The sequence below is a fragment of the Pristiophorus japonicus genome, unplaced genomic scaffold (genome assembly GCF_044704955.1).
Source record: "Pristiophorus japonicus isolate sPriJap1 unplaced genomic scaffold, sPriJap1.hap1 HAP1_SCAFFOLD_58, whole genome shotgun sequence".
Lineage (NCBI taxonomy): Eukaryota > Metazoa > Chordata > Chondrichthyes > Pristiophoridae > Pristiophorus > Pristiophorus japonicus.
Genome location: NW_027254488.1, coordinates 3,767,798 through 3,778,311, shown reverse-complemented (window position 1 = coordinate 3,778,311; position 10,514 = coordinate 3,767,798). Strand labels below are relative to the sequence as shown.

Genomic DNA, 10,514 nt, shown 5'->3' with positions numbered 1-10,514 from the left:
ACCTGAAGTGCCGTAACCTGCAGGTTCTGGACCTAGAGCTGGAAAGTGGGATTAGGCTGGATAGCCTCTTGTTGGCCGGCGTGGACACGATGGGCCGAATTGGCCTCCTTCCGTGCTGCAAACTTCTATGATTCTATGAACTCCTTCACAAAGAGTTGAGGTGCGTGTGGGGTGATTCGGCTACATCTTTACTCAAGTGACAACATTTCAAAGGTAACTCAACGGCTGTAAAGCGCTTTGGGGCGTTATGAGTTCCTGACAGACGCTGCAGAAATGCAAGTGCTTCTTTGCAAAAGTTCGATGCAAATTCAAAATTCACGGCAAAAAAAGGGCTCGCCCGGGATCTCTGGCAAATTTCAAGTAACAACCCCAAAGTGAGAATCATACAACCAGACGAACGAGCCAACTGCTTTGCAAATATGGAGATAAAGGCCTTACGAAGTGCTATCTGTTAATAAACCTCCAGTTAAATCTTCTCAGATTCTTAAAAGCATTGCCAAAGGAAAAGAATGAGTTTTACCCGATATCTCAAGGGATATCTTGGTGACTGCAATCAAGAGTTGCCACAACAAAGTAGCACAAATAGAACTTTGATGGGAAGAATGTATTCGCACTACAGTTGTGGTGTCTTTAGACTGTAGAGGCTGCACGGAGATAAAGTGTAACCAGCATTGAAGCATTTTTAGTGTGAGTTGTTATTCTTGATCGGAGGAGCACATGAGACGGAATCAGTGACTTTGCCTTTTCGACATGTTTTCTGAAGTGCCGCACGGTCCCACTCCTGCAGTCAATGAGCTGTTGGGACGTTAATGTATCCATCATCATCATCATCATAGGCGGTCCCTCGAAACGAGGATGACTTGCTTCCACGCCGAAAAAGGATGAGTTCACAGGTGTTTCAATGAAGGGCCCGAACTACATCCCGAAGGGTGGAAGATATCTGTGCGTGGATTTTTTTTTAGTTGTGATGGCCGTTGCACTCCAGCCATCAAACGGGCTTGACAGAGCTTGGTCTTGGTCCAATGGCAAGGGTGAAGCAGGTCGACTGGAGACCAGTTCTGCTGCACGGACCCAGTGCACACATATATCGCAGTGAGACGATTAATAATTGCTATAATCACCATGAATACCAATACTTTCTGTGATAGATCGATCTTACAGACGATCTGGCTTCTCCTGCCCTTTCCCGGGCACGTGTTCCGGGTTTAATTTTGTAAACTGGGCGAGTTCGCTGATCGCGGGGAGACGGTAGGAGCCTCTGTGGCCCCACTGTGAGGATGTGGAAGTGAACACGGTGGCTGGGTGATCCGTGACATTTCTGTAAAGGGCAGCGGAGGAGAAGGATTGAGAACTTTCAGTGTGGGACAGAAGTTGTTTCAGGTGAGCCAACACATTCCTGATCAGCACAGAGGGAGCTCACTGGTCAGCTCCCCTCTGTTGTGCCAGCTGTGCCAGAGGTTTCTGTAGTGCAGTGGTTATCACGTGTGCTTATCACGTTTGCATTACACATGAAAGGTATGAGTTTCGATTCCGGGAAGGAGCATTATATTTAAACTTGCTTTTGAGGAACAATCAGAGGCGAGTTTCGTCTCCTGGCAAATGCTGCCTGACCTGCTGAGATTTCTAGCATTTGCTGTTTTTATTTGCTATTTATTCTCCTGGCAAAAGTGATCCATTATTCCTGAAGTGCTCTTTCTTTCACTTCAATAAATAGATAACTTTCAGTGAGAGAAAACGGATTCACCGGGTACATTTCGCTTGTGACGCCAACGTGATATCCGCTACACTGCAGCCCATCAAAGGGCGAGAAAGCACTGAATATAAAGGATGAGCTCACAAATATCAGGGGCAGTACAGTCTGGTCAACGTCAAACTCTCCTTTCTTATTCAGCAGAGGCATGAACGGGAGTCAGACGCCACAAAGTTTAATTACAGACACAAATGCAATAACACTTCCAAATCATTTCACTGTAAAATTCTTAAAATTTATTTGAAATCCTACTGCATTGAATCTGAAAAAGAGCACCATGGGCTTTTATCTTCACGACTGATTCTATTTTCTGTGCATGGTCGGAATAACCGGTACTGTTAAATTTGACAAAAGTTGCCCCAGATTCCTGATGTCATCGGCAATGAAGATTTTGAACCAGATCCTAGAATACAGTGTGTAAAATGGGTTAACATGCTGAAGAACATAAGAACATAAGAAATAGATGCAGGAGTCGGCCATACGCCCCTCGAGCCTGCTCCGACATTTAATACGATCATGGTCGATGTGATCATGGACTCAGGTCCACTTCCCTGCCCGCTCCCCAAAGCACAGGACAAATGATTGAAGTATCGACTGTCCCTCAGTTAACATTTCTTTCATTGTGCAAAAGAAGGGGATGGGTTAATTAATGATGCTTTCCCGTGAAAGCAACACAAAAGTTTAAGAAAAAAACATACAGTGACTGGGAGGTGAGCGCTGCTTCTGACACCAGGTGGGAATGGGCGGTGGTTTTAAAGTTCCTTGTATTGTGACACCTTCATATCGACGAACATCTGAGTCTTATGATGTCGACCTCGTGGCGCAATGGTAGCGTGACTGATTTCAGTTCCGAAGGTAGCGTGTTTAAATCACATCAGGGTTACTTGACTTTTAGATTATGTTCTTCCACAATTAATATATTCTTTGCTGTTTGGCAATAACCAGACCCTTGCTCCAAGGTTTGTCTCACTGTTTCCCCGGTGTCAGACCGAGATACGCCTGCTGACCTCATTTATTTCATGTGACAGGATACAAAAGTTTAAAATCAACCTGCAGATGGCCACATACAGCATTAAATAGTCAGGATGGCCGAGCGGTCTCAGATGCTGTGTTCAGGTTGCAGTCTTCTCTCGAGGTCTGTGTTTAAATCTGACATTTCTTATTTTTAATCATTAAGTGAAACTTTTTGTTTGACACCACGATCAACTCCTTCAAAGTGGGATTCAGCAGTTCACCTGCTCGCTTAACATTTCCGTCTGACTGGGTGCTGAAAGTGGAGATGTTTCCGCATTGTAGCGGTTAACACGTTCGCCTCACACGCGAAAGCTCACCAGGTGGGAATATTTTCTGGAGCTTTCTCCTCATGCATGCTCAGGGGCGAGTTTGTTCTCCTGTGAAAGGTCATAAGGTCATAAACATGTAAGGATTAGGGGCCGGAGTTGGCCATTCGGCCCCTCGAGCCTGGTCCACCATTCAAGAGGATCCTGGCAGTTCCTTGACAGCAAGTTTAAACATCTGGGGCGGAGCCAACAGGCGCCTGGCTGCAATCAACGACAAAAACGTCTATTTGGTAGAAGCCCCGTGAGATCAATCGGTCGAGCATGAGAATCTTAATCTCGAATTTGGGGGTTCGAGCCCCACGTTAACTGTTAAAGCATGTCCCATTTTGCACAGTGTGTTTTCGGTGTCTGGTTCAAAATGTTCATTGCTGGTACATCAACAGGAGACTGGGCAAACAGTGAGAAATACTTTAGAGCAAAGGTCTAGTTATTGTGAAACACCAAAGGAAATATAAATTCAAGAAACATAGAAAACATAGAAAATAGGTGCAGAGGTAGGCCATTCGGCCCTTTGAGCCTGCACCGCCATTCAATGAGTTCATGTCTGAACATGCAACTTCAATATCCCATTCCTGCTTTCTCACCATAGCCCTTGATCCCCCTAGTCTGAAGGACGATATCTACCTCCTTATTGAGAAGAATAACCTCGAAAAGAAATGTGACCCTGACACCCAGGAAGAAGTGTTAAGGCAGAAGATTAAATGCTGCATTCCTCTGTTCAAAAAATTCCTTTCACAAACATTTCTCTGACCGTAACTGCACAAAACAAAAATGTTCCTTTCAAAGTCATTAAACTCCCGAATTTCCGCGCCCCCCGAATCTCCTGAATCAGATGCCTCTAGTTTTGCCGACTCAATCCATGTCCCTTTGCAATGTTCTGCTTCCACCCACACTATGAAATGTGCCACTAACTTATAGAATCATGGAATGGTTACAGCTCGGAAGGCCATTCGGCCCGTCGAGCCAGTGCCGACTATCAGCGAGTCCCACTCCCCCGCCCTTTCCCCTGAGGCCTGCAATTGTTTTTCCTTCAGACACTGATCCAGCTCCCATTTGAAAGATAAGAATGAGTCTGCCTCCATCATCCTTTCAAGCCGTGCATTCCAGATCCTAACCACTCGCTGCTAAATGGCCACCTCCTGTTCCTATGTGTAAAGTCTGGGAAACACTAGATCAATTCCTGCCACACTCACAGCCTTCCTAAATATAGCACCATCACTCTATTCTCATAAAACCAGGTCCTGAAGTATAGGCCAGCTATGCAGGTTAAAGCTCTGGTTATGTTCCGAACATTGCTGTAGTGTTTCCGTAATGTAGTCGTTATTAGATTCACCTCACACGCGAAATGTCCCTGGTTCAAAACTGCGCGGAAACATTTTGAAAACATGTTCAATTAAATATTTGAAGAAATGGATTTATTCATATTAGTGGTTCAATATGAACAAAAAACAATGTCCCACAACCTTGTTAAATTTTCTGATATCTCTGTTCAGTTCTGTATACACTCAAACTGAATGCTCATAAAAGTATTGGAGTGGGAGCTCACTGGATAACAGCACAGCTGGCAATGTTTGTGGAATATATTCGCGCAGCCAAAACGCAAAATGACAACCTGGAATCGTGCAGCACCGAATCCACGGGGAAAAACAGTTAAATGCTTCGTCCGTGGGTGGGCTCGAACCACCAACCTTTCGGTTAACAGCCGAACGCGCTAACTCACTGCGCCACAGAGACTGACTTAATTACACACTGCAAGACATCCCACACCAGGGTGTCAGTCAGTTAAAGCTTCAGATTGCTCTGACCGGGATGGAACTTGTCCACTCTCAGTTGTACTTTTCCCAAGTGAAGGGTGGGACATTCATTGTGGATGTGTGGAAGCAGTCTGGTCCCGCACACTGCAGACACTTCCATGTCACCGCCAACCAGCTCTCCCACAACCGGTGTGATCTACCTTCCAGCATTCCAGTGCCTTGTCTGTGACAAAGTATTCTGATTGTCCCGAAGTCGGTATTAGGTATTAATTCCTTTTCAGCTCCTGACTGCGGACAGTTCAATTCACCGTTTCTTTGCTTGGTGAAATTTCAAAGATTGAAAGCGACGCACATCAACCCCAAACCTCGTCACCTACTCGCTAACTCGACAAAACTTTGCATTTTCTTTCCATGCCAAGCATTTTACATTAATACATTGCAATGCCAACGCACTTTTTACCTGGCAAGACTGAAGTCCAAGCTGTGATGAACAGTGTGAAACAGAAACAGCGACTTGAAAAACCATAGCCTCGATGGCATCTGTGTGAATTGATCTGCATCGATAATTAGAAGAGAATAAAGAGAGGAAACTGATGGTGTGGATGAGAAAAGGCCGAGCCAAAGTGTACTGTTGGAGATGATTTTGTTGTTTTTGAGAATTGTTTGAAATATTTTACCATGGTTGGTTCCATAGTGTAATGGTGAGCACTCTGGGATCTGAGTTCAAATCTCGGTGGAACCTGATTCCTTGTTGTCCCAGCTGCTGAAAATTTGGGACAAACAAGTGAAAGACACCTGGTGCTGGTGGGCAGTTTTGTTGCCGTTGTCATTGATGCTTGATCTACAAGTCTCGTTATCAAATCGTGTGCTCAACCATCAGTTACCTGTTACAAAATGTTGTAAACGGCTGTCTTGCTCTTTTTGCTTCATTGCTTTTAACCTCGAATTACCCGCACACATTCAGTTGTAGTAACGGCAGGATCGGGTCTTTTATTTAAACATTCATACCAAACAAACCAAGTATAAAAGTTACTGAGAACACTTCACAAAGGCAGCTTGCTTCGATTTCCGTGGCAGCTTGACACACACCTTCCGAATGTCCAGTGTCTCTGGTGTCTGCGTGTGTGAGTCTTATCTTTATACTCTTATTTCTTTACATTTAGACAATCACGGCTAACGGCTTTGTGAATTGTTTAAGACACAGATTTAATATTGCTTGTTTAACCTACAGATGTCATTAAATAGTAACAAAGGTACAATCAAATATTTAACATCCAGACAATGACCAGTTACTCATTTCAATGGCTGAAGGCACCACATTGTCTAACAGTCTCTTTCGATCCAAACTTCAATCTTCCTGTTTTTTAATTCAAACTTCAGACTGCAGAGTTCAGAGTTCAGCAATGCGGGACTGTGCTCCCACTTTCCCCCACTTCTTCTCCTCGCCTCTCTGCAGGTTTTATCTGGGTAACATACATTTGCATGGTGGCTCGAGCTCGTTCAACAGCATTGTCCAGTTGTTGTCCTTGTTTTCCAACACGACATCCACAGTAAATCAAAATGACCAGCACGGTCAGCTGAACCAGCACCAGCATAAGGACAGGGTGTATCATTGTGTTCATCACGCCTGTTGCCGTCGGGCTCCATCCCAACAATGACTCCCACCAGCTTACATGTCCAATCTGGTCCAAAGTTGTGTGAACCTTCTCGATTTCCGCAGTGTGATGGTTAATGTCCACAACAATTTCTTGATTCAAACTCTGTAGCTGTTGAAATGTTGTATTCCATTTCCGTATTTCCTTCTTCCAAATAGCAGCACGCTTCGGGTCAAAGTAAGGTTCTTGTAGATTCAGATTCTCAGGATGCCATTTTAAAGTCCGTTGGTCTGTGATCACCATATCCATTTTTACTTAAAAGTCAATTTTCAATTTTTGATGTATCCAACTGAATTCCCTGCTGTTTGCATTCAGAAATGTAAACTCACAATCGGTATCTTCGACTAAGTCTGTTACCCTCTGCACATGTTTTACAATTTCCTCTGCTTTGTGGGAGAAGTGTAACAACATGCAGTAAAGGATGACGGAAATGCTGAATAGTCAGTCGAGAGACCCAGTCCTTCTCTCAGTTCACCCTTCGGAACTGCTGTCATTCACTCTCTCGACATTTGCATAATCCAACTTCTATTTCGCATCCTTAAAGATCATGTTTGTAACTCCCACATTTGAGCTTTTCACTGAACATCTCATCAGTTCTGAGACAGCCCATTCCTGCAGAAACTTTAAATGTTTCTGAACAAGCTTCTCCCACTGCTTTCATCTCTGACTGTTCAGTAACTGCTCCTCGTGTATCTGGGGTGTTGGGGAACTGTCTCTGAAGAGGAGAATCCCCTTCCTCCAGGAGCACCTTCATTTGTCCGGCTGACCCGGTGTCCATTTCCCGCTGCCCTTCCACACAAGCCTCGATAAGGGTATGGCCACCCGTATCCTGAAGTAAGGGTCCTAAAGGAACGACATGTGTGGTTGAGGCGCGGCATCCCTATAGGGATCCTCCCTCACGTGCGGAATCTACCCCCGACCTCAGCAACTAAACCGAGGTATCATTCCTGTCTGTGTCTCCAGCTTCTCTTTCCTGATTCTTCAACTTTTCTTTTAACTTTTCTCATTCTTTAGCCAGTCTCTCCCTGTCCTCTATCAACTGATGGCCACCACATGGTCCTGCTCCTTTTATGTGACTGCTCGCGGGATTCATCCACTCAGGCCCTTCTGCCTTCCATCGCTCTAGCCCCTGTCTCACTTCCATGACTGAAATTCCTGCAGCTCCCTGATACAAGCTTTCTACCCTTGCCAACCATTTATCAAATGTTCGTCCCCACCCCAGGCATCTACTTCGATAACTACTGATGGGGGTAGGAGAGTCAAAATGATCTCTCTATGTGTCCCATCCCCGTAATGACTGATATCAATCCAATTACTTCCCAAACTTTTACACAACTGGAATATACATTCCCCAGCTTCCCTGGGTCCTTCCCCTGGTAATAATGCAAGCCGCTTTATTAACTGTGGCCCTGAGTGAGTAACAAAGATTTCAGCTATTATTCTACCAAGCATGAGACCTGGAAGTTGTTTCAAAACCTACTACCTTTCCCCGGTGATTCCCTAAAGCTCACAGAACCATGTGAACCCTCGGTTTCTCTGATATGTTCCCAGACTGTCACCATCCCACAATATTACACCACCACTGGGCAAACTTATTAAGATCCTGAAGGGGTGCAGGTCCCACTTCACTAAGGATAGCTCTCATGTCCTGTAACTGTACCCCTCCTCGCTCATACCAGGTATCCCCAAAACCACTTAAGGTCATGTTCCCTCCACGAGCTCCACAGGGAGTAGAGGAATCATGATCCTGCTCTCGCCTTGTCCGCTCGAGCGTGCTTCCCCCACTCTCCACATTACCGGAAGGTCGTGTGTAATGTTGTGGGATGTTGAGCGTCTGAGTAACCGAAGACGCATCTAACTGCTCCGCCTCCGATCCTAACGTTGACACGCGAACCACACGGGTTCGAGGCTCCGAAGTCAGAGAAGACAAAGGAGCTGTGGATGGGAACGGTGGGCATTCTCCCTGTCCCTTAATCCCCTTTTCAGCTGACAGACCCGGGGAATCCTCCGAATATCACCCGGCTTTATCAATTGCTGTCTCCGCTGGCCAACCTAATACCACCATCTGCTGCAGCTTAGATATTCCTTTCTCTCGATCTTGATTACGCTTCTGTTCATCAGCAAGATGCTGATCCTGTGTCAGAACAGTCCTGGCTGCCCCGAGTGCCTGAAATCACCAATTCTCTACTTCTTTACTCACTGCTGTTAGCTGCTCTCTGAGTTCTGAGACTTCCCTATCTGGAGCCTCAGCCTCTTCTCCTAACGTTTGAATCCCCAGCATGAGACACTGCAACACGAACGCTTTTCTCTTTTTATCACTTTTTAACCCAAACACTTTAATCTTTTTTAACTGGACACTCTCCACTGAGGACTGCCGTGTCTCTCTCCATCCTCCTGTCATTGTTTCCTGTCTTATCCCATAAGGTCCCCCTTTCGACTCAATCCACTCATTAAGAAATGACCGGACTTCAACTGGAATATCCCCTGCACCTCCCATTACTAACTGAAGATCCCTTTAATCACGACAACTAAGAGAATGCTCACCCCTCGAACTGATGTGTGGGAAACACTTATTCCAACAACTCAGCCAACTTTCTGCTTCACGTCGGGGTCTTCGAATGAGCTAACGAACTTTTGAAAATCACGTCGGGGTCACCAAAATGTTGTAAACGGCTGTCTTGCTCTTTTCGCTTCGTTGCTTTTAACGTCGAATTACCCGCGCACACTCCGTTGTAGAAAAGGCAGGATCGGGTCTTTTATTTAAACATTCATACTAAACAAACCAAGTATGAAAGTTACTGAGAACACTTCACAAAGGCAGCTTGCTTCGATTTCCGTGGCAGCTTGAGACACACACCTTCCAAATGTCCAGTGTCTCTGATGACTGTGTCTCTACAGTCCATAAAAGTCATCTTTATACTGAAAAAGCATTTGAACTCTTATTCTTTGCATTTCGACAATCCAGACGAACTGCTTTCTGAATCGTTTAACAGACAGACTTAATATTGGTTGTTTAACCTACAGATCTCATTATATATTAACAAGTTTAAACTCAAATACAAAACATACAGACATCGTCAAATCGTTTAGTCCTGAATTTCCATTATTCCCACCGTAACAAGGTTCTCAAATATATAACATCCAGACAATGACCAGGTACTCATCTCACTGGCTGAAGGCACCACATTGTCTAACAATCTCTTTTCCATCCAAACTTCAATCTTCCTGTTTTTTAATCCAAACTTCAGACTGCGTGCTGAAGCAAAGAGTTCAGCAATGCGGGACTGTGCTCCCACAGAGCACACGATTTGACAACGAGACTTGTCGATCAAGCATCAATGATAAAGGCAATAAAATTGCCAACCAGCACCAGGTATCTTTTACTTGTTTGTCCCAAATTTTCAGCAGCTGGGACAACAAGAATTGAGGTTTCACTGAGATTTGAACTCAGATTGCTGGATTTAAAGTCCAGAGTGCTCACCATTACATCATGGAACCAACCACACAAAAATCTTTGAAAAAATTCTCAAAAACAACAAAATCATCGCCACCATTACACTTTGGCTCGGCCTTTTCTCATGTCTCGCATCAGTTTCCCCTCTTTACGCTCTGCTAATTATCGGTGCAGAGCAATTCACATAGATGCCGTCGAGGCTATGGTTTCTCAAGTAGCTGTTTCTGTTTCACACTGTTCATCACAGCTTGTACTTCAGTCTTGCCAGGTAAAAAGTGCATTGGCATTGCAATGCATTCATGTAAAATGCTTGGCATGAAAAGAAAACGTTTTGTCGAGTGCGAAGGTTCACTAGACTGATTCCCAGGATGGCAGGACCGACATATGAGGAGAGACTGGATCGACTGTGCCTTTATTCACTGGCGTTTAGAAAGATGAGGTGGGATCTCAGAGAAACATATAAAATTCTGATGGGACTGGACAGGTTAGATGCAGGAAGAAAGTTCCCAATGTTGGGGAAGTCCAGAAGCATGGAACACAGTTTAAGCCATTTAGGACCAA

General features: G+C 44.8%; 1 non-coding gene across 1 annotated transcript; it reads right to left on the bottom strand.

The window, feature by feature from the left end:
- Positions 1–4,750: 4,750 nt before the first annotated feature.
- Positions 4,751–4,824, bottom strand: trnan-guu (transfer RNA asparagine (anticodon GUU)). The gene has a single exon. It is a non-coding gene; the product is annotated as a tRNA-Asn (tRNA).
- Positions 4,825–10,514: the final 5,690 nt, after the last annotated feature.